Genomic DNA, 21,730 nt, shown 5'->3' on the forward strand with positions numbered 1-21,730 from the left:
TAATGTATGCTGAAAAAAACCTGCAGAATTCTTGCATCACGATATCTTTGAGCTATGTTTTCATACTCCATGCAGGTATAGAAAATGGAAAAGGTAAACCATGTATGGTCATGTTTTATTTTCAGGAGCACCTAACTACTGGTACCCACGTGTAAGTTATAATGCACAGGACACACCCACGCACGCCCAGTCACCAACACACAGGGATTCTCCTTGCACTTGCTGACTGTGAGCACACAGTGACAGCCCCACAAAGGAGCTTCCGTAGCCTCCCACATTATCTCTGCCCCTTGACCCCCATCCTCTCCCCAGAGGCCCCAGGAGGAAGTGTCCCTGAAGGGAAGGGTGCTCAGTGGGTGGCAGTGAGCCCGGCTCAGCATGTGTGGCTCAGTCCATTCCAGTTTCTTCTGCTGAAGACAAAGACAATGGTCTGTAGAGCCCTTTCATGCCCAACATTTCCTAATTCATTGGTTGCTGATTTCCTATGACCAGCCCTTCTTCCCACCTCATTATGGAAAAACCCAAGAAGGGAGGGTCATTATTCACGTGTCCTGACACAGTGACTATTTATCTAATATTTATTATCAATTCTCTCAGCCCCACGTGGCCATGTGGCCACATGGCATCGTGTATCCAAGCGGGGATTGGGAATTTGGTGACACAAATCAAGGTTATTCTGGGTCAAGAGGGACATTAACTTGAATGGGCCAATTTGCTGAGACAATTAATGTCTTAACCAAACTGGAGAGATGCCCACGGCCCTGTCTGTGCTCCCGGGGGCTCCCGCTTCTGTGGGGCTGGAGGGATGGGCTGGGGGTGACTTGTTCAGGGAGGTGATGACTCTGCATTTCCCATCACAGATAAGTGTGTACATAAATGTCGAGTGGTTCCATCTAGCCGTGGCTGAGTAGACCTTGATGTTTGTAAGTTCTTTCAGCGTGTTACCGATTGACTGCATGCTAGCTATACAAAATAAGATAAATATTTTACCATGCTATTAAAGCTTGGACCATTATCACACACACAAGCACAAACACACACACACTCACTCTGTTGTTTAAGAATTTATCTGCTTCCATTCTCCCAGGAGCGCTCCAGGGGCCCACGGGCTTCCCGGCACTCAGCACTCAAAGGCTGAGCTTAGCCCGAGTATCCCCGTCCCTGGGACGCAGGTGGATGGAGCAGGAGGGTGGCAGACAGACTGCACCTGGGAGGGCCGACGACATGTCACTCTGTGCCTGGGGGAATCAGCCCAGCATTTGGGCTGAGCCCAGTAGAAAGCTGCTCAGACTGTGATTACTCCAGCCTGTGAGAATGATGCCGTATCCCCACCCCGGGCCAGCAAAATGCCAAATAGGTGTTCTGGCCCAGAACAGCACATGGGAGGAGGCTTTCCACCGCACCCCCGTGTGTGCTGCGGTCTTCTCCTGTTGTGTCTAAGGTTGCTGACAGGGGTCCCAAACCCCATTTTAGGAGCTGTGTTCCTGCTGAGACCTGATGGGTCGGCCCTCTGGTGCTGTGAAAGCCCCTGAGCTCTTCACACCCTGGGCTGAGGGCTTCTTGGCCAATTCAACAGCAGGAAAATGAATTGGTCAAAATTGGCAGTAGGTGCCCTTGGCACCGGGGCTTGTGTGGCATCTCCTGGGACATGCTAGAACCCGAGCCACCCAGAGGCTGCGAAGGGCACAGCCTGGCCGACTGCTCCTGAGGGTCTCGGGCCTTCCCGCCCACCCCTGCAAAGGCTTCCCTGTAACTTCACTGCCCACTTCCCAGCTCAGCCACAAAGCATCCCCTTCATGCCAGCAACCGACTGCTTCTCACCCTCGGCTTGGGGCTTTTGAGTTCATTGGAAGGTATCAGTAATATTACCTTTTAATATTTAAAGGATTTAATAGGAATCTTTGCAGCAGTAGTTGTCCTTCGTTCACCCACAAGAGTACACTGTTGAGCCCATTTAGCTCTTGACCAGGTAAGAAAGAATAAAGGGGAGAAAATGTTAAATAGACTTTCTAGTTAATGCCTTACAACTGTTTGAAAGCTGAGCCTAAATCAAATCGATGTTTACATTTTTTATTAAATACGTGTGAGTTTGGGAGTCTAGCGTATTCATGTCCCAATGAGAGAGACTTTCCAATAAGTTCACATTCCCCTGGTCCCCCTGCCGGCTCTGGAGGGCTGGCATTGTGTGCTGTTCCCTGGTACCTTATGAAAAAGAAAAACTGCCTCTTTTTTTTTTCTATATGTATTTTTAGTTGTCCGGTTAATTTCTTTCTATTTTTTGGTAGAGACAGGGTCTCGCTCTTGCTCAGGCTGGTCTCAAACTCCTGAGCTCAAGCGATCCTCCCACCTCGGCCTCCCAGAGTGCTAGGATTACAGGCGTGAGCCACTGTGCCCCTCCGAGAAACTGCCTCTTGTTCGTTCCTTTTAAACCTCTCTCTCTCTCTCTCTCTCTCTGATAAGAATAAGTTACTGAAATATTAAATGATCTCAAGTGTCATTTTCTTTCAAATAAATGTCAAAGATGCTAATAATTTTGTAAACCAGTATATCCTCTGTCTGTTTGCCCATTGTGCATGGTCCTGATGATACAGCCGAGACAGATTTTCACATCTAAGTGGTTAGCATGTTAATCCAGCCATAAAAAATAATTGGGAGACTGAAGGTTAGATTGTTTCTGCCACAAAACTAGATAAATGGCTTCAACTGGAATTATTTTTGAATCTCATAAACCCCAGAAATTACAGACAGAGTGGATTGGGAAGCAACTGAGCGTCCTGTGCTACCACAGAGACTTTCCTATCTGTGGGTTGTTTGTAAAGGAAGCTTGGCATGGATGGTGAGGGTGGGAATGAACGGCTCTTAATTGCCCTCGATATTTTAAGATATGTAAACCGAGAGGCCACGTGGCATGTCCAAGGAGACATGTTTTCTGGGTTCTATATGCACAGAGATGGTTTTAGCATACAGTTAAAACAAAAAAAAAAAGGTTGAAGCCTTGCTAATCTTTGCTTAGAGCATTCTGAGTTGGTCTTTTGCCATAGTCAAACATTTTGGCATGAGAAGAAAAAAGAAGAATTTTAAACTCTTAGTGGATTCAAAGCCCTAAATCCGAACAATGGTGAATGCATGTACATAACATGTCATGTTTTCAGAAATATGTATGCTTATTTAAGTGCCTTTCATGTCTTAATCAATGTTTGCAGAATTGATCTTAAACCTGAAATGAATTAAGAAAACATTTTCCTCCATCAATAAAAACTGCTGGTGGCATAAAACGTAAATTTCAGTCTTTATAAGGTCGATATTGTCCAGGTCAAGATGTAGGGAAGAGTAGGATCGCCTTGTACTCGGTGACTATGCACGGTGTAGACATCCATTTGTATAGGAATGTGGGTTTTCTGATCTCAGATATCCAGACTGCTGTCTTCCAGCTGTAGTTCTCAACTTTTTCATTTCATAAGTAACATAAGTATACAGCAATGCAGAAATTCAAACCCCCTAATCCACTTATTCTATGTTCCACCTTCTAACACACACACCCCCACATACGCTCCAACCCCCAGCCTCACCAGATAGGAATTGTGTTTGGCCGCTCATAACAAAACCTCCAAATAACAGTGTCTTAGAAAAAGAAATATCTTTTCTGTCACACAAAATTAGTGCAGAGCCAGGCAAGCCAGGGTCAAGGCAGTGGCTCCACAGTGTAGCCAGTCGGAGTCGTTCCAACGTCCTTTTCTGTTCTTTTTTTCCTTATTTATTTTATTTCAGAATATTACAGGGGCATAAATGTTTAGGTTAAACATATTGCCTTTGCACCGCCCAAGTCACAGCTACAAGCATGTCCAGACAGTGTGCACCTCACCCTTTAGGTGTGAATAGACCCATCCCCTCCTACCTGCTCCCATCTGCCCGACACTCGATGAATGCTACTTCCATATGTGCACATAAGTGTTAATCAATTAGTGCCAATTTTTTTTTTTGAGACAGAGTCTCGTTCTGTTGCCCGGGCTAGAGTGAGTGCCGTGGCATCAACCTAGCTCACAGCAACCTCAAACTCCTGGGCTTAAGTGATCCTCCTGCCTCAGCCTCAGCCTCCCCAGTAGCTGGACTACAGGTATGTGCCACCATGCCTGGCTAATTTTTTCTAAATATATTTTTAGTTGTCCAGATAATTTATTTCTATTTTTAGTAGAGACAGGGTCTCGCTCAGGCTGGTCTCGAACTCCTGACCTCGAGCGATCCACTCGCCTCGGCCTCCCAGAGGGCTAGGATTACAGGCGTGAGCCATCGCGCCCGGCCCAATTAGTGCCAATTTAATGGTGAGTACATGTGGTGCTTGTTTTTCCATTCCTGTGATACTTCACTTAGTAGAATGGGCTCTAGCTCCATCCAGGATAATACAAGAGGTGCTAGATCACCATTGTCTTTTGTGGCTGAGTAGAACTCCATGGTATACATGTACCACATTCTATTAAGCTACCCATGTATTGATGGGCCGACTTCCTTTTCTTTCTGTGTTCTGCCATTCTTAGCACTGGATTTTATCCTCAAGGTCACTTCATGGTCACCAACATAGCTGCTACACTCCGGCCATCAACAACAAAGGGGAAAGGAGGCGTAACATGGGTGCGTGACACTGAGGACTGCCCCCTTGAAGAGCGTTCACAGAAATCCTGATCTGTGATTCCTCCAAGAGCAAGTTGTGTCATGTGACTGCTGCTGGCGGAAAAGGAGGCCAGCAAACATGGCATTTCAGCTGGCACATTGCTGCCCAAAGTGATACTGGGGTTCTGTCACTAAGGAAGAAGGGGGAAATGAGCATTCACCAGATAATAATAAGAGAAAACGTCGCTCCTTCTCTTAGTGAAAAAAATTAGACCCTCCAGCCGGAGCCCTGTCATCCCTTTTCTCTGTCAAAAAAGCTCTGGCTTCTCCACCTCCTTTTCCTCCCTTCGGAGAAAGTTCTAGTTGCTAAAGTAGGGCTTGACCCCAGCTCCCCCAGCCCCTTCTCTCCTCTGTGACCCCAGGGTCCAGCGCCTGCTCTCTTGCATCTTCAACTCCTCTCTTTCCGTGAGCTGCTTTTTCTATGCCACCAGACCTTGCTGCTACGTTGAAAGCAAAAAAACTAAAATGTATTCCTTGCCCGGCTCTTCATCTGTAAGCTCCCATTCCTCTCATTGCCAAATGTCTCAAGAGTGGCCTGTTCTCCCCTCATCCACTTCCTCCCTCCTCCCCTGCTTCATCCTCAGCATCCCTTCGCAGCATGCTGCGGGGCTCTCCAAGATCTTCTCCTTACCATCCCTGAAGCGGCCATTGCCGGGTGCCCAGGCCCCAGGAGCTGTCAGCTGGGTGTGCTGACGAGGAAGGCCTGCCTGCGGCCCGACGGTCTGTAAGCTCCTTCTCACGCCTCTGCCTGATGCTCTCCCCTCTGGCCTCGGTGACACTGCCGTCTTTATTCCAGCTGGCATCCGCTTGCATTCTGCTTCCTTCCCACACTCCCAAAGGAGGACACAAGGCAAAGCGTGGCCCCCTGCCCTTTGCCCTCCTCCCTTCGTTGCCATGCAGACCTTGCCACTCCAGTGCCTTCCACGCTTGCCTCTGCTGGGACTCCAAACTCTGTCTCCCATCGCCCTCCTGAGCGCTAGCCCCGCGTCTCAGCCAGCTGCCTGCTCAGCAGAAAGAGCGTTAGCCGGGAGTCGGGCTCCAGCTGTCTTCCTAAGATCTAGGTGAAAACTAACCTTCTGCAGTAAAACCTAATCCCAGAACATGCTAGAAGGTAACTGAAAATGTGAACGTGAAGGGCCCTTTCGGGAAGCACAGAACCATCGCAGATTCACCTGCTGTGCTGGTTTGGATCTCCCCACCTGTCCCCCAACTTCCCAGGGACACCCCTCCCTTCCGGAACATACAGGACCTCAGCTAGGGACCTCATGAAGGGAACCTGGTCACCTCTGGACACATTTTCTCCCCTGCGATGTGGCACTTCCTCGTGACCAACAGGGTTCTATGTATTTCCAGGAACTGATGTGTGAGCTTCCAGCTGACCTGGCTGAGCTATTTCTGAATTCTATATTAATAAAAGGAAGGGACTGGCATTTGTTTCCGCCAAACACCTCCTTATCCGTCCACCGTCAGTGGCATCTGTTGCTGAGAATTATTCCTTAGGCCCTTTCATCAGCATCCTCCTCCTGCCAGGAAGGAGAGTGAGTCACTCGGAGCAGTGGAGGGGGTGGTGCTTTACCTAAGAGGGGAGCAGAAGATCTTTCTCTTTCTTTTTTTTTTTTTTACAGCATCTACTTCCTTTTTTGCAACCCATGGTAACCAGCTGACGCCATCCAATGCTCACAGTTTTACATAAGAGCCAGTGAGCACACAGATAACCGCAGACAACATCAGAAATGATTTGTCTGGGCTGGATTCTGGGTGGTTTGCGGAGTCGGCGCGGATGGTGACGCATTGAGAGCAGGTGGGTGATCTGCAGCGCTAGGATGATGCCCTCAAGTAACCCCAGAGCGAACACACGCCGGAGCAAGATGCATGAGCACTGAGAGTGCTCCCCGTGGATTCTTGCTGCTAATCCACAAGCCCGTGCCGTCCCTGACACAAACACGATGACGGTAAGCAGCCAGACCCCTTGTATGAAAATCTTGGGTTTTTAAAATTTTTTATTCCAAGAAATAAAGGGAGAAAACTCCCTGCTTCGTCTAGTCAGAGAGAGAACATGATTGGCTATGAGCAGGTGAGTAATCTGCAGCGCTCGACCCCAGCCAGCCCTGGCCTGCAGATCTGACACACTGGAATCTTGTTCAGGGCCCCTCCAGAGGCAGGAAGTCACTTTAAAGACCACCTAACATTGTCTCCCACCTCGGCCACGAAACCAGCTTAGTGGGTACAGACCCACGCTTCTTTTTAGATGGAATGGCTGAGAAGAGGAGGGTTAGAGTGGGGAGTGCCAACTGCTTTGCCTGCCACAAGGGGAAGCAACATGCTGGGTCATGACATATATATATATATATGTATATATATATATATATATATATGTATATATATATATATGCATATATACACACACACATATTTATTTTATTGCCATAGTCAAAATGAAAATTTGAAAAACTGCTGATCTAGTTCACCCACTCCTGCCTGATCTTACCAAAGAGAACCTGGAAACCAGAAAGCTGAAATGTCATGTCCAAGGTCACAGCACTGGTAGGCACAGAGCTGGCACAGGCTGGCACAGAGCGGGTCCAGGCTTCTCTGACCATCAGTGATAAAGAATAATTTTTACTCTTTAAAAAATATCCTATCCATTTCACATTAACATTTTCATAAAATATGATAAAAGCAAATTACTAGAAAAGTATAATTTAAAATAGGCAAGCAAAAGGAAAGCCTCAGTATCAATATTTCATTATTAGATTTAATAGACACACTCTGTCCAATTGCTGTAGATGTTTCTAAACACACACATCAGCTGCTGCATTTATCTAGTAACAAGCGGCCCATGCATGGTGCTGGTCGGCTCGCCACGCTCGAGTAGCCCTGTGCACGGTAAAACAGTACCCTGGCCATAGAGAGGTCTGGCTCCCGCCCTGTGCTGCTGGGAGATCATCTCTAAGCCCTTGGAATGTTCTGCCTGATAAGAGCAGCTTTGCTCACCTGGCCTGCCAGACGGTCTGTGCTGACAATGCGGTTTATGGCCACACGGCATCCGCTCCGGCCCTGGAGGGGCTGGGTGCTGAGGTCAGCCGTGGAGATGGTCGGCATGTCTGCGTGACTAACCTCCAATAAAAACTCTGCACTTGGGGCCTGGGCGAGCTTCCCTGGTTGGCGGTATTCCGTGCACATTGTCACCAGCGCTGGTGGGGGAAATGGACGCTGTTTGCACAGCCCCTCGGGGACAGGACCCCTAGGAGCTCTGTGGGTGCCGTCTCCAGACCCCGCCCAAGTGCCTCTTCCCTCTGTCGCATCCTTTCACTGTAATTAAACCGTGAGTAGAAGGGCTTTGCCGAGTTCTGGGCGTCCTCCTAGCGAATTATCAAGCCTGAGGGTAGCCTTGGAGACCTCCAAGCTTACAGTCGGTGTCGGAATCAAAAGTGGTCTCAGGACTCCTGCACTTCACACCCTGGAACAGGCAGCTCCCACACTGTGTCCCGAGGGACCCAATGAGTCCCAAACCTGTAACCTCTCCCACCCCCAAGCCAGCACCCCTAAGACGCTGTGGTGCCGCCGCCCAGGGCCTCTCTAACGGGGCAAGTATGTCATCTGAGGGCAACAGGAGTCGGGGGCATTACAATTTTAGCAAACTTTTTAAAAAAAAATTATATGAACTGATAAAGAGCAGAAAGTATAGGGCAAGTGGATTTCAGTGGGAGAATGAGGAGGATCGGGCACGATAAGTCGTGTAAGCATGACGCTGACCCTCGTAAGAGCCATCAGGGACCCGGACTAACTGGTTAGCTTAGGAAAAAAACAGAAAATGTATTGCGTATACTTTGGTTTGCTCTTAACACTGTCAAACTTAACATGCTTAGAAATATACAAGATTAGGGTGGCTCACACCTGTAACCAATCCTAGCACTCTGGGAGGCCGAGGTGGGAGGATCGCTCAAGATCAGGAGATTGAGACCAGCCTGAGCAAGAGTGAGACCCCGTCTCTACCAAAAAAAAAAAAATAGGAAGAATAGAAAGAAATTATCTGGACAGCTAAAAATATAAAATAGCCGGGCATGGTGGCACATGCCTGTAGTCCCAGCTACTTGGGAGGCTGAGGCAGGAGGATCACTTAAGCTCAGGAGTTTGAGGTTGCTGTGAGCTAGGCTGACACCACGGCACTCACTCTAGCCAGGGCAACAGAGCAAGACTCTGTCTCAAAAAAAAGAAAAAAAAAAGATTAGGGCAAATAAAGAGGATTATTGGGGGGTTTTGTCCTCCTAATTTTCTAGAGAAAATGTTAAAGGAATAAATTGTTGCCCAAAAAACGTCAAGAGGTGTGCCAGGCTTTGGCATCCTAAGATGCCATCTGGGAGGAGGCGGCAGGGGTGCTTGGGCGGCAGGAGGCGTCCTGCAGCCTGCTGGGTCTGGGGCCACACAACCTTGTTCCCTCCATGCCACCTCTCGAGCCCACACCACCTGCTCCCCTGTTTGGAAACTCGGCGCTGGCTTGGCCGTGAACTGGCAGCAAAGCCACACGCAGGGGTGCGGCCCGGGCGTCTGTGGGGACACACCTGGAAGGCCTGTGTGCTCACCTGCGTGGATCCCCTGGCACAAGGACTCGTTTCTAATTCTGAGGTTCTTCAGGAACTGAAAACTACCGCTGTGAAGGTCACATGCTGACAAGAAACCAGGGACATACTGCAGGTGACGGGTAGGCAAGGCAGGGACCCAGGGGACCCTTTCCTCCCTACCGGGGAACTGAAGTCGCAGCTGTAAGGCTGGTTCTCTGTAACTCCCTAGTCCTCCCATCTCGCCTGTGCCCAAAGCTGATGGCAGCAGAGCAGGAGATAACTGCCAATGTCCCTTAAAGCAGCAGGTCACAAATTTCAGGGGCAAGAGAATCACCCGGAAGGCGAGTAAGAGCACAGGCTGCGGGGCCCACCCTCAGAGCTTCTCATTCGCCGGTCTGGGGGCTGCGTATCTGCATTTCTAGTGAGTTTCCAGGGGAGGTTGGCGTCACTGGTCTGGGGTCCTACTTGAGAACCACTGCTCTGAAAAGTGGTGGGTTGATCTGCTTCTGTGGAAGGGGAAAAAGCTGGCAGGAAGTCAGAGTGACAAGAGCCCATGGGAAGAGGAGGAGCCCAGGGGTGGCCTCCAAAGCCACTTACCTCCCCCACCAATGCCTGCGGCTTTGCACCAGGGCTGTCTAATCCCCGACCTCGCTGCACCTCGCTGTGGGGAAACCGAGCGGGGGGAAGACTCCACTTCCCTGTCTCTAAATGGGTATTGAGCAACACAGGGGCCGCGCGTTGGCCAGGAGCTGAGAATCCAGGGCTGAGCCTGACCCAGTCCCTGGCTCCTGCGTCCCTCAGGAGCTGAACGCTTTCGAATTACAAACGCCTAAGCCAGCGATGGCCCAGAGCAGAGGACAGTTCCTGCTCAGGCCGGAGGAAGCCCATTCCCCAGTGCTGGGTGAGCAGGACTTGCAGGGACCGGTCATGTGCTTGCTGTGCCCCACTTGTTCCTGGAAGGATCTACAGCAAGGTCAAGGATGACCCCACCCCAGTTCTATGTTGTGCCACCACCCTCTGCTCACTGAGTCCGTGGACTTTCTCAGGGACTGTGGCGCAGCCCAGAAAGGAGAAGTCAATTCTCCTGGAGCTTCTGCACAGACTGCTGTGAAGCCGGAGCAGAGACAGCAACATTAAGAGAAAAGCCCTTCTGGGTCTGGGAGTAAACAAAGACTCAGGGGGCTGCCAGCCGGCCAGGTGTTTTCCATCACAGGGAATTGAGAACTCTGTGTGGACTGAGGGAGGGAGAACTTCCAAGGGTGGAGGGCCATGGGAGAGGGCAGCCCGCCCCCCTCCGTGGGTTTTGGAGGGACCTGAGAGCAGAGGGACAGGAGCCCGGCTTCTTGGGCCGAGTCTAAGGAGACGGCCAGTCTCCCAGCTGGCCTGAGAGCAGCTCGTGGAAATCAAAGCCAGTCAGGTAGGGGCAGAGAGACAGGACAGCCCCGTGGCCAGATCCCAGCCCCTCGCTCCAAGGCCCCAGACGGGCAGAGAAGAGCAGCTGCACGTGTCCCATGCCCCAGCCACGCCCGGGGTGAGGGAGGTGCCCGTGTCCAAAGCAGGAAAAGGGTCCTCAACGCCGGCACTTACTTCGGTTGGGAAATGTCATCATGGCCTGAGTTTTGTAAGAAGGCAGCTCTTTGCTGTCACAGGTACAAAATGTCCTGAGCAAACGCAAGATCTCTAACGCCTACCGAGGGAGCAGCACCGTGGGGGCCGTGGGAGTCACGTCTTACAGAGGCCACAGAGCAGTGACCCAGGACCAAGGCATCTGCCCAGAGGACATGGTGACAAACACATCACATGCAGCCCAAGGTGAGAGGGAAGCTCTAACCTGACTAAGGAAATTGCTGACTTAGACAGGCTACCTAGAAATGCCTGGACTAATTCTTTCCCCACAGCTTGGGGGCTCAGAGTTGGAAATTAAGTAGTTACCAAAACCCGGGTTTTTTACACCCAGGCTTGTGACTGTGAGATTTATCCTTGCCACAAAGAGGCATGTGGTCCCTGGCCATGTGGAGTTTCTACCTCAGAAGCCTGTAGGGCCAACCAGGGTAAAAATGGCTCCTGCCCAGCCTCCAGCCTCCTCCCTGCTGGGTCACGCCATGACCTCCACCTGCTCCACCACCTCCACCTGCTCCACCACCTCCACCTGCTCCACCACGTCCAGCTGCTCCCCGGCCCAGAGCCCTTCCCAGCATTGCTCCTGCCCTTAGCTCAAATCACTGTCACTCCCCTGGAAGCAATGCCTTGCTTTTTCTATTTCTTATAGCAGTTTTTGCTTCCTAACATTATATCATATATGATGTTGAAGTTGTTTATATTGTGTCTTTCCTAATAGAATATAAACTCCATTTGAAAACAGGGACTGTCTTGAATACAGTGATGATATATATTCCGGGTGCCTAGAGCACTCCGTGGTGCATAGTAGGTACTCATATTTTTGGCATGGATGAAAGATCTTAATTTAGAGGAAACTCAACTTGGCAGCGAGCTGGCTGTTTGTCTGTCAAATGCAAATGCACCCCCTCCCCCAGTGCTCCTTCCCCTCTTCCTCCCAGCTGTTCTGCAGAAGCTGCAGTTGCTGGGTTTGTCCTTTGTCCTTGGCTCCTCCTTGAAGCAGCCCAGCAAGATGTAATTTCCCTACTGATTTCAGACTAGTTTGAGAACTATCAATAGCCTGTGCTTGTGGGCAAGATCTTACTTTTTTCTAGTTTATGGACTTTTAGCACATTTGTCATAACTGCTTGGGCTTAATGGTGTGTAAATGCTGCTAGCTAGTTTGTGTTCCTTAAAAAAAAATACAAGAAGCCAGCAGCGGGGATGAGAAGAAATGACATCTTCCGATGCACCGCAGGAGGAATGAGCTGTCGTCACCACCGCCCAACAGGTGGGATTGCGCAGACAACTCACCTGGCTGCTGAGTGGCCACGGTCATTAACTCCTCCGCCATCTGTCGTGGATTCAGGGTGGTGACCGCACAGTGGGCTGGGCCAGCCCTCGGGTCCCCTCCCGCCCCTCCCCCAGCCTCCCCAACTGCTGCCACCGGGGTGTAAACAAAGACTCAGAAGGATGCCAGTTTCCTGACATCCGATTCGTGACGCACTGTCCATCCACTGGAGTGCGAGTCAAGGAGCGCGGAATAAACGACCTTAAATCAGACTTTTAAAATGAGTTTGTCAGCAGCTCTGGTCCCAGCTATGAGGAATAAAGAGAAGAGGTCAACATTTCGCCTAAAGTGCGATTTTGGATAATCCACAGCTGGGCCAGAGGCTCTCTGGGGGCAGGGGTCTGTGCCCCGTAGCTGTTTGCAAAGTGGCTGAGGGGCGAGTGAGGGGCTGAGGGGCGAGTGAGCCCACCCATCTGCAGATCCCACCTTCCACACTCCTGGTTCCCTCCCTCCTGTCACTCCCTGCTGTTCGTAACCCCCGCAGGCCCGAGATCCTCCTGGAAAGCATACCTAGGCCTTTGTTCCCTGCTGGAATCCCGGAGTCCTCGTCCTCATACCCTGAGAGGCAGCTTTAGCTCTCGAGCCTTTGCCCACCCTCTGCCTGAAACCGCCAGCCTCTCCCTGCCCGCCCTCTGTGTCTCCAGCCTGCGGTTGTCCATCCAGCCTTAACCTCTGGAGGCTCACTGACCTGCCCGCCACCCTGCCCAGCCTCCCCTTCTCGCTGGGTGGCACCCCCTTCCTTGGCTTCCCTCTCTGGGATCACGGCACTCTCCTACCACGTGCCCCCCATTGCTGAGTGTCACTCATCCACCCGTCATCCTCCTGCAGGAGGCTCTGAGCTCTTTGAGGCAGGGAGAGCATCTTTTGTCTGAGAACCCCCAGTGCCAGGCGCATAGTAGTCACTCAAAAAATATCTGATAATGAAGTGAATGATGAATGCATGAATGGTTCTGTTACACTTTCCTTTTATTCAAGATGTTAGAACTGCAGCATCCAAAGTTGGTACTTGAGATAATGCCTAAAATTTAATTAAGAAGAAACACTGGCCACACTAGACACCTGTTAGAATGTCAAAAACCCCAAACACCAACAACACCAAATGCTGGTAAGGATGTGGAGCAATAGGAACTCTCATTCATTGCTGTGGGATTGCAAAATCGTACAGCTACTTTGGAAGTCAATTTGACAGTTTCTTACAAAACTAAACATATTCTTACCATATGATCCAGCACGCACACTCCTTGGTATTTACCCAAATGAATTGAAAACTTATGTCCACACAAAAACCTGAACACGGATGTTTATAGCAGCTTTATTTATAACTGCCGAAACTTGGGAGCAACCAAGATGTCCCTCAGCAGGTGAGTGGATAAATAAACTGCATTCCATGCAAACGATGAGCTATTTATTCAGCACTAAAAAGAAATGAGCTTTCAAACCATGAAAAGTCATGGAGGAAACTTCAAGGCATATTACTAAGTGAAAGAAGCCAATCTGAAAAGGCTACCTACTGTAGGATTCAACTGTGTAATTCTGAAACAGGAAAAATTATGGAGGCAGTAAAAAGATCAGCGGTTGCCAGAGGTAGGGGCAAACGTCTGCAGGAGAGGGAGGGATGACCAGACGGAGCACAGGGGATGTTTAGGGCAGTGACACTACTGTGTATGACACTGCAATGGTAGACACCTGTCACTGTGCATTTGTGCAACACCAGGAATGAACCCTGATGTAAATAAACTGTGGACTCTTAGTGATGATGATGTGTCAATGTTGGCTCAGCAATTGGAACGAAGGTCCCACCTGCCGAGGGACACTGATGGCGGGGGAGGCATTGATGAATGGGTGGAGGACATGCAGGAACTCTGCACTTTTTGCCCAATTTTGCTCTGAACCTAAAACTGCTCTAAAACATAAAGTCTTTTAATTTTAGAAGAAGAATCACTGTCTCTACTAAAAATAGAAAGAAATTATCTGGTCAACTAAAAAATATATATAGAAAAAATTAGCCGGGCATGGTGGCACATGCCTGTAGTCCCAGCTACTGGGGAGGCTGAGGCAGTAGGATCGCTTAAGCCCAGGAGTCTGAGGTTGCTGTGAGCTAGGCTGACGCCACGGCACTCACTCTAGCCCAGGCAACAGAGCAAGACTCTGTCTCAAAAAAAAAAAAAAAAAGAAGAATCACTGACCACATCTTCCAGAAATAATGATACAACATTAATGATCAAAGCAAATATATACACCTAGTGGGATGAACAGTGAAACCAACAAAGGACATTTCCATGTGTCTCTGCCGTGAAGAGTCACAGCCAGTGCAGAAGGTGCCATCGGGTGACCTTGGCGCTGAGTCTGCCCTGGGGCAGCACGGGCTGGCTCTCTTGCCCGCCAGCTAGGCCCCTTGTGAGTGCCCGTTCCTGTCTGAAGACGGGCTGTTGGGATGTGATGTTAAAGTCCGTCCGTATTTCTGGGGAGCTGAGAATACCCGCAAGTGTCAAATAGGCTACAGTCAGGAAGATCAGTTCAGGATTTCCTGGGCTGGGGCTATTTTGGGCTCACTGTCAATAGCTTAGTTTCCTTTGCAGGAGCCCTGTTGAGGGCTGCACGTGTCCCACTGCCTGGCTTAGAGGATTTCAGGGGATCTTAAGAGGAAATGTGTTTGAAAAACATAGGAACTTTGTTTCACAAGGAGGAAGCAAATACGCCCTGAGGCCTGACACCCCTGGCGTGTGGTTTGCTTCAGAAGACTGAGCAAGGACACAAGGACCTTCCTGCTCCTTTGCAAAGTGCATCTCTTAAGAACAGTATTCTAGAACCTTTGTAGTTGCAAATACAATCTCTTCTGTAAGTGACTGGATCTTCCTAAATCCCTCGCTGGAGTACTCTTATACCACGGTGCTGGGTGTTTCCCGTTACGTCTGGGGGAAGCCCTGGCCCTCAGAGGCTGCTTCGGTGCGAAAAGTCCAGGCTTCTTGCCCTGCAAGTGTCGAGGGCATTTCTTCTGTGAGCCTCAATTTCCAACTTTAAAAGAAGATAAAATGGCTGTGCAGACTAATAGAAAAATTGTAGCAAAGCAACTAGGCCTTCAAAAGGTGAACCATGATTCCAGCAGATTCCTCCAGGCTAATATGCCACCCCAAGGCTCTGCGGGAGAAAACTATAGAAAGGGAACAGGGGCCAGAGGGGCAGTCCGAGCTCCGTGCTCCCCGGAACTTGCAATTCTCTCCAGTGAGGTAAACTCACTAGCCAGGACCTTAGCCACGACTCGTGGCGTTGCCAAGTGACAGAAGCCAAACTCAAAGTAGCTTAAGCAAAATAAGAGGGTTCATTGCTTCCCAGGGATAATCTCCCATCAGCCAAGGGCTCCGTTTATGTCGTAGGACTCGATCTCTCACTCTCCTCCCTCCAGCTGGATCCGCACTCGGATAGACTCAGCCCCATCTAGGTCCCTGCCGCTACAGGTTTATGTCCCCCCAGGGGAGCAACCCAGAGAGGAGAGTAGCGGGGCTCCTCCCTCCGTGCCCACCGCATCCTGGAGCACGACCTCATGAGAGCTACCTGGGTCTCCTGCCCAGCCCTGCTCCAACCCCAGGGGCTCAGAGCACGCCAGGGGACCTGCTGCCCCAGACCCAAGGACCCACCCCCCAGCAGGGCGAGGAGTCGCCCCCTCAAACCTCGCAGACGGAGAGTGGGGCTGGGTGGCTCCCACAGGGACGTGAGAAGGATGGCGCCGCATTCCCCTGCCTACGGCTGCCCCAGGGGATCCCGGCCGGCAGGAAAAGCAGGCAGCACCGAAGCGTGGCCAGTCTACAAGGGCTGACGAAGGCTGGCAGAGGCTGACTCCTGCGGCCGAAACAAAGGACAGGAGCCCCTGGCCTGGTGCCGTCGGCCTTCGCACCCCTCACCCTCACGCTCATCTGCCACTGGGCCCCTCCCTTCCCCAGGCCCACGGCCACCGCCCAGGCAGCCCAGTCGCGAGTCTGCTAGGGCCACTGTAACACAGACCACAGACCTGGCCGCTCAGCGTGACAGAAAGGCGTCCTCAGTCCTGGAGTCAGAAGTTCGGAGTCAAGGTGCCTGCCGGGCTGTGCACCCTCTGAGACTCCGGGGAGAATCTGTCCTTCCCACTTCCCAGTAGTGGCCACCAACCCTTGGCATTTCTCTGCCTGTGTTGTCACACAGCATGCTCCCTGTGTGTCTGTGTCCTTCCGTGGCATTTTCCTCTTCTTTTAAGGCCACCAGTGAAATTGGATTGGGGCCCACCCTAATGGCCTCGTCCTGATCTGATTACACCCACAAAGACTCCATTTCCAAACAAGATCACATGCACAGGGGCGAGGGCTTAGCTGCAAAATATCTTTTTTGGGGGACACAATTCAACCCACAGCATCACCTCTTGCTTAAACCATGGTCAGCAACCTCCTAATGGTGCCTTTTTCTGACAGAATTGTTCTCTCCGGCCTGGACTCCAAACCACAGCCAGAGCGTCCTCCTAGAGCACAAATCTGACCATGCTACCCCCAACCCTTCAACGGCCACCCATGTCATCTATAGGGCAAAATGCAAACCCCTTAGGATGACACACGTGGTGGATGGTCTGCAAACATCCTCTCCCCTCTGTTCACATGTGCAGCCACCTCACCAAGAGGCATGGTCTCCTGCACCTCCCTTTGCATCAGAGCCGGGCTGTGACTTGCTTTGACCAACACACTGCAGCAGAAGAGATGCTGGGCCAGTCTCAGCCTCAACCCTAAGAGATTTGGCAGCTCTGCATTAGTTCTCTTGAAGCCCGAAGCCACCCTGTGAGAGGCTGACCTCCCTGATGGGGAACAAGGCCCAGTGGTCCAGCCACCCCAGCCAAGGTACCAGACATGTGAGTGGGGCCACCTTAGGTGTTCCAATTCCAAACTGAGGTCCCAGCTGAAGGCTGTCGACACCATGGAGCAGCAGCCCCAGCAAACACACCATGGAGCAGAAGAACCTCCCCTGTGAGCCCAGCCAATCCACAGAAATTTGAGATATAATAAATAATACTTATTTTATGCCACTAAGTTTTGAGACAGTTTGTTACATGTCAACAGAAATAGAGACAACATATAAATGCTACTTCTCCAGCCTCATGGACTCCCTTGCATTTCAGGTGCTTCACTCCATCCACACACATTAAATGAGTAATGATTTCTCAGGCCTCCATCTACCTCCCCTGGAATACCTCCTCCTGATGTGCCTGGCAAACTCCTGCTCATCCCAGAAGACCCAGCTGATACTGTCACACCAGCTGAAGCCCTCCCTAACGATTCCCTCGCACTGCCCCAATCCCTCTTCCACCCCTTCTGCGACCCATCCCTCCACTAGAGTCCTTATTCTTGGATAGTTTGCTTTTTCCTTGTTTTTGCAGTGGCCAACCCCACTAACTAGCCTGAGACTCTGCGAGAGCAGAGATGGTCTCTTATTCATCTGTGGACCTCCAGCTCCCACTGGACTGCCTGGCACATGATGGACACTCAACAAATATCTGAATGGATGAATGAACAAACTTATGAAGGAAAGTGAAAGAATACAAAATTCATTCTTGTTTTTCTTACGAGTTTCATCCGAGTCTGAGTAGGGGCAGGGAGGCGAGTCTCACAGTTTCCCTCCGCCCTCATTTACAGCTTCTCTTCAGGGCTTGTCTACAAGCCTGGGGACATGGACTGGACGTCTCACCACAGCTCCTGAGTGTCCTCGGGTGGGTTGTGAGCAGCACAGGCACTGAATGTGGCTGCTGCCTGCAGCTCTGCCTCTCCCACCTTGAATGTCTGCAAACAGAGGCTGAGTGTCACCCTCCGGGGTCCCGCCAAGGACTGTGTGTCTGAGCTGAACTTCAGAACTCCAGGGGGTTTGTTTTAGGGTCCCCAGGATGTGTTAACACCTGGCCTGCAAAGACACACAGACATAAGCTTGCCGGTGTTGAAGGAGGAAGTCCTCACAGTCCTGGAAGCAGGAGGCAGCCACCCCAGGCAGGGCCACACACCAGGCCCTGGGGCGGGGGAGGGGGGGGCAGGCGTGGGGGGGGCGATGGGGGGATAATGTGAGCAGGAGCCTTACTGTGGTTTCGCAGGAAGGAGCGTGCAGGGTAAGCAGGCTGGGGACAGGCTAGCCTGAGTAGTTTGGGTGGGCTCTGGGGCACAGGGGCTGACCTTAGTGCTGGTACCTGGCCCTGGGGCGATTAGGGCAGATGGATAGTGGCCCAGAGAGAGGTGAAGGAGGTGGCTGGGGGTCTGGGTTCGCTTGCATATGAAACGTGCGCTCTGGGTGAGTCATTTGCTGTCTAGGGATTGGCTGGCCCTGGGAGGACAGTCTCCCTAGGGTGAGCAAGACCCCAGAGTCAAAGCCTCAGAAGGGCATGGTTAATAAGGCCCACACAAATCCTGCGTTCTGTGACCCTGGGGCCAGAGTCCTGGGTCTGTCTGTTCTGGGCTACAGCTACATTGGAATCTGCCTTTCATATCTGCGACATGACGAGATGCAGGAACCCTGGACAGAACCTTTCCTGGGGCCTCGAATGTGCCAGATCCGGTTAATCAAGAGGCCTCACTGGAGGCCCCCAGTGTGCCCTGCACATGAAGGCAACGCAGCAACATGGCATCAAAGATGATCCAAACTCTGTGCGGAGCGCGGTGCGACCAGCCGGCAGTGTGAGGAGCGACTGTTCACCGGGTGTTGGTCCATGCACAGATGCGCAGTGGCAGGTGGCGGGATGCCTGCGAGACCCTCACGGCTTCCGTACATGCCTTTGTTTTAGGCAAATCAGAGCAGTGTAGCAGCAGAATAATATATATATAAAACACATATAATTATTAAAAAACAAGGAAGCCTTGAACACAGTGCATTATTGCTATAAAATTTCTGAGGGAAAAATACCCAAAACCACTTCGGCATTCCAGCCAGAGTGCCTGGCTGCTTCCCACACTGGGATTCCTCTTCATTATTTCCTTCCCGTGGGAGCTGTGGGGTCCGTGATGAGATAATAAGTATTTTATGCTCCCATTTTCTTATAAATCAAGGACGTATGTATCCAGCGATCTCAGCTTCTGCCCATACAGAGATGAGCAGTGCCTCCATGGGACTTTGTTTAATTCCAGCCGAGAGCAAAGGAACATGACGTGTTGGTTAGCTTGTGTGGTGTCACTGCAGGCTGGTGGGCGACATCCTACAGACTTTGCGATATACTGAAAATGGGCCGTGACCGCCCGTGGACTTAGCCCGACAACAGAGTCAGGACGTGTGCTTTGGAACCACCGCACCACAGCTGGAAAACCCAGAGCAGCTGAGCCCGTGTCCTTGACCCATAAAAAATAGCCCCTGCCAGCTACTCCAGAAATAGGATAGTAGCAACATCCTTATGTGTTCCACACACCGTGGCAAGCCTCTTCCATGCCTTGCTTCAGTTAATTCTCACACCAGTCGTATGAAACAGCTCCCAGTCAGCAAAGCCGAGGTCCCTGCCGGGTGGGAAGGCAAGGTGAGACCTCGGGTCCCCTGACCCGACAGCCTGTGCTGGCCCCGCGTTGTGCGGGATGCGGCCGTGGGGAGCTCTGAAGAAACCGTCCGTCTGCTCAGGCCGTAATCAAACCCCATAGGCCGGGTGGCTTACACAGGCGTTTACTTTCTCATGGGCCTGGAGGCTGAAGTTTAAGGTCAAGGTGCCACCAGCAGTGGTTTCCGCGAGGCCTCTCCTGGCTTGCAGACAGCCACCCTCCTGCTCTGCCGTCACGCAGCCTGTCCTCTGTCACAGACAGCAGGTGAGCTCCAGGGTCTCTTCTTCTTGTAAGGACACCACTGTAGTCTTAATGGATTAAGTCCCCACCCTTGGGACCTCATTTAACCTAATTCCATCCCTAAAGTCCCTGTCTCCAAATATAGTCACATCGGGGATTAGGGCTCCAAAATATGGATTGGGGGGGGGGGAACACAGTTCTTACAAAAGTCTGCACTTTTTGTGGGTCCACTTGAGAGCCACGGCCGGGGGAGCAGCTGAGGTGTCCCAGCTATGTGGTCTCCTTGCGGTGGAGTCACACCCACCTCAGAGCTCCAGACATTCGGTCCCCAGGCTTATCAAGATGGAAAAAGGTGATTTTCTAATTATTATTCAAATTTTTCTGGGATAGCTTTCTTTGTTCTTCTGGCTTCCAGAAAAATATAAATGTGTGAGCAGGAAAGTCCTCAGGGCCCTGACGAGCATGGACGCCTGTTAAGAGCGTGGGAGGGGTTCAGGCAGCTGAGTTCAAGGGCCAGTTCGGTTGCCCACAGGCTGTGTGACCTTGGGTCAGTCACTCAGTCCTTCTGAGCCTCGCTTCCCCACCTTCCAGATGGACCTCACAGGGCTCTTGTGACAGAGGCACAGCTGAGACAGCTTGTATAGCTCACCTGACTCTAAAAAGGACTCAAAAACCTTTGACGTGCTGGTTGTCGGCTGTACGACTGGCCCCTGGTGCAAACACGGGGTCCGAGCTCAGACTTCCTCTCCCTCGGCCAAGTGCTTAGATAAACCCCAACAGCATCCTTAGGGTCCCCAAGGCATTGCTACAAATGGAACACCTGCCCGTGTTGGGGATCTTTTGTTGTCAACATTCAGGTAAGTTAGAGACACACTTTTCCCCGGGAACTTCAGGGTGTTGGGGGAGGCAGTGTCCCCTGGGAAGCAGATCCTGATCTGGCCAGACTGAGAGCAGCACTGTCCCCAGGGCAGGAGCAGAAGCTCTGAGCAGAGGCCCCATCACTGCCATGACTTGGCTCGAACCTGGCCATTTCCATGTCTGGGCTTCTGTTGCATCCACTATGAAAGGGCACTGAGGCCTCTGGGTGCCATGGGGACAGCGGTCCATGTGTGGTTTGCAACACTGCTCCCCGCCCCCGACCTGAGAGCCACTGGGGAGCAGCTGGCGGATCAGCTCCAGCTTCTCCACCTTCCCGCCTCCCCGGCCAGACCCCAGGGAAGAGCAGCACCTGGAGCTTGGTGGGCAGGCAAGGGGGGCACAAGCACGTGGGAGGGTGTGTTGCCCAGTGGAAGGGGTGCCACTGATGGACCGACCAGCCTCTCATGGAATCTATGCTCTATTTTTTTGTTATTGTTAACTTGTCCTATGGGGGGTGCGGGTGCACCGTTCCTGAAGTACTGCAGTACCAGCTGGCTGTGTGCAGTGGACAGAGCAAGCTCCTATTCCACCTCCCTGCTCCAAAACCCCATTTAATATGCTGTCCTTGGACAGGGGACATACCAGATATTAAACTGACAAGAACAGACACCACACTTGATCTTAGTCAAAAGGCTGAGAAGTGATTGAGCTCTACTCCTTGCTGTGTGCACCTGGCTAAGTGCCTGCGTGTCTATAGGCCTCAGTTTTCCTTGTCTGTAAATTAGGCACAATACACATTCTCCATGATGCAATCAGGAGCATATCCTTAAATCCCTGGAGTGCTGGCCAGGAGCTTGTGGTGGCCAGAACAGACCCCTCGTTCAGGGGAGTCTGCACCCCGGAGCAGGACATGAGGTCCGCGCTGTTTGCACCCGTGGCAGGAA

The 21,730-nt window shown here is 51.4% G+C and overlaps 1 non-coding gene across 1 annotated transcript; it reads right to left on the reverse strand.

The window, feature by feature from the left end:
- Nucleotides 1–21,301: 21,301 nt before the first annotated feature.
- LOC123633582 lies at nt 21,302–21,491 on the reverse strand. Its single transcript, XR_006733629.1, has one exon. It is a non-coding gene; the product is annotated as a U2 spliceosomal RNA (small nuclear RNA).
- Between the last annotated feature and the right edge of the window lie 239 nt (nt 21,492–21,730).

This window comes from Lemur catta, chromosome 2 (assembly GCF_020740605.2).
Source record: "Lemur catta isolate mLemCat1 chromosome 2, mLemCat1.pri, whole genome shotgun sequence".
Lineage (NCBI taxonomy): Eukaryota > Metazoa > Chordata > Mammalia > Primates > Lemuridae > Lemur > Lemur catta.